At 41.7% G+C, this 2,321-nt stretch overlaps 1 non-coding gene across 1 annotated transcript; it reads right to left on the reverse strand.

Moving 5' to 3' along the window:
* Window positions 1–1,953: 1,953 nt before the first annotated feature.
* LOC119246853 (U1 spliceosomal RNA) lies at window positions 1,954–2,117 on the reverse strand. The gene has a single exon (XR_005125604.1). It is a non-coding gene; the product is annotated as a U1 spliceosomal RNA (small nuclear RNA).
* Between the last annotated feature and the right edge of the window lie 204 nt (window positions 2,118–2,321).

Consider the following 2,321-nt stretch of genomic DNA (forward strand, 5'->3'; position numbering starts at 1 on the left):
TGCTTCCTTCCCCATGACGGGAGCGCCCGCCAGTCGAGGCCTGTGCAGGCAGCTGGCCACAGATGCGCGGGATTAGCCACGCCCGGGCTGCGGCTGACCTCCAGCGCCGGTTCTCTGAGCCTGGTAACTCCATCCTCCTCTACCACGCCTTTCCCTACTTCTTGCGTGCTTCCTTCCTTCCTTCTTCTCTTGTGTTTTGCTTTCTTGCTGTCTTTTTCTTTCTCTCCTTCCTGGATTTCTTTTTGCTAAGTACTTTTTAAAAAGAGTACATGACCCTTAGCCTTCAATTCAAAGATAATATTCGGAACAAAGCTTCCCCTTCCCGTGCAATCTCTAGAGTACAACCAGTGCTCATAGTTTGTATGTCCTTCCACACTTTCCTCCGTGAGTATCCGAACACGCACACACACAACTTAGAAACGGTTTTGATATAGGCACAAACACATCATGGAAAACTCTTCTGGTTAATAGGTATAACTCACGCTCTACAGCACCATTCCAGTGTATGGCTGCCCTGTAACTTACTTGGCCATTGTACTTTTTAAAAAAAGATTTATTTTATGCACACAAGAACTGGGGTACAAGCCAGAGGTGCAGGGGGTGAGAGGATTCACCAGAGAAAGAGTGGGGAACAGAACAGGCAGATCCACTGAAATACACTGCTGAGGGGAGCAGCAGGCGAGTCAGGAGAGGTCTGCTGTGCCATGTGTGTAGCTCCCTGGCCGAGGATCGAACTTGTGCTGCAGTGGCCGCAGATAGCTTCATAGGGTGCATCTTAACCCCTTGCGTCACCAGGGAGGCACAACCATTATACTTTTAATGGACCTTCAGGCTGCTTTCCATGATTTCTTTTGCCACTGCCCACCATAGTGACCATCCTTGGGCATAAGTCCCTGCTCATTTGTGAAAATAACATACAAGGATACATTTTTTGGAAAAGGTATTACCAGACCAAAGGTTTGACATTTAAAAATAGAGGTGGTTTTCCTCCTGAGTTTGTTTTTCAAAGGTATTATTATTAGCCATGCCTACCAAGTTATGTAAAATACTTCTATTACCCTTTGGTACAATTATCATAATGTCAGTCTCCTTTAATTTGTGGATCTTATTAATTACATTAATAGATTGCCTAATTCAACTGTATTTGCATTCCTCAAATAAACTCTGCTTGATCAGAGTAAATTAGATTTTTACTAGTTATGCTGGAATCAATTTGCTAATATTTTATTACATTCATAATTAAAAGTGGTCTATAATTTTTCCTTGTATTCTGTCATCACATTTTTAACAACAGTGTATAGAATAAATTGGGATGTTCTATTTAAATCTGGGACAGTTTGAGTAACAATTTTTTTTAAGTTTAGACAGAACTCAGAAATTTTCTGTTATTTTCCCCTGTGCTTACTGGTCTGTTCAGATTTCCTACCACTCCTAAACAAGACATTTCTGTCTTGCTAAAAATGTGTTCATTTTGTTTAGATTTTTAGATTGACAAGGTTACTATAGTTTTGTCTTATAGTTATTTCAAGGACTTATTTAAGATCTCATTTTTTATATTTAATAATATACATTTTTGCCTTTGCTCTTTAAAATATTTAGAATGGGCCTCCCTGGTGGTGCAAGGGGTTAAGTCTCAGCACTATGAAGCTATTGGCAGCCACTGAAGCACGAGTTCGATCCCTGGCCAGGGAGCTACCTACACGGCACAGCAGACCTCTCCAGTCTCGCCCACTGCCCCCCTCAGCAGTGTATTTCAGTCACTCTGCCTGTTTTGTTCCCCACTCTGTCTCTGGTGAATCCTCTCACCACCCATATCCTCTGGTCTGCACCCCAGCTCTTGTATGCATACGTAAATAAATCTTTAAAAAAGCAAAATATTTAGACTGCTGAAGGAGGTGGATTAGTTTACAGATCTATTGATTTGGGTATCATTTCTCCATTCTTTTTCTTTTTTAGGGGTGAGTGCAAATGCAGTCCCCCACTACCACAAATTATAAAGTCGAGTTTCCCATGTTTGAGGAAATCATAGGTATTAGCACATAGGAAGTGCAAGGGATAAGCCTTGGTCTGGAAAATTCCCCTTATTGATCATGGTGTCTCCCCTGCCAGTTAAGTATCCATTCTCCTTTGTGTGTCTGTTTTTTGGGATGTGTGGGATGGGAGAGGTTGTGTGGCAGAGATAGTTTCTGTTTCTTCAATTTTAATGTCTAACTTTATTAATGCTCCCTGGATTAGATTAAAGAAGATGTAACTGGTTGTCAGAGCTCAGGTGACTGATTCAAATCTACACCAAGTTGAGGGTGGAGGTAGACATTGTGCCC

This window comes from Talpa occidentalis, unplaced genomic scaffold, assembly GCF_014898055.3.
Source record: "Talpa occidentalis isolate TD23 unplaced genomic scaffold, MPIMG_talOcc4v2.1 talOcc4.15, whole genome shotgun sequence".
Taxonomy (NCBI): Eukaryota; Metazoa; Chordata; class Mammalia; order Eulipotyphla; family Talpidae; genus Talpa; species Talpa occidentalis.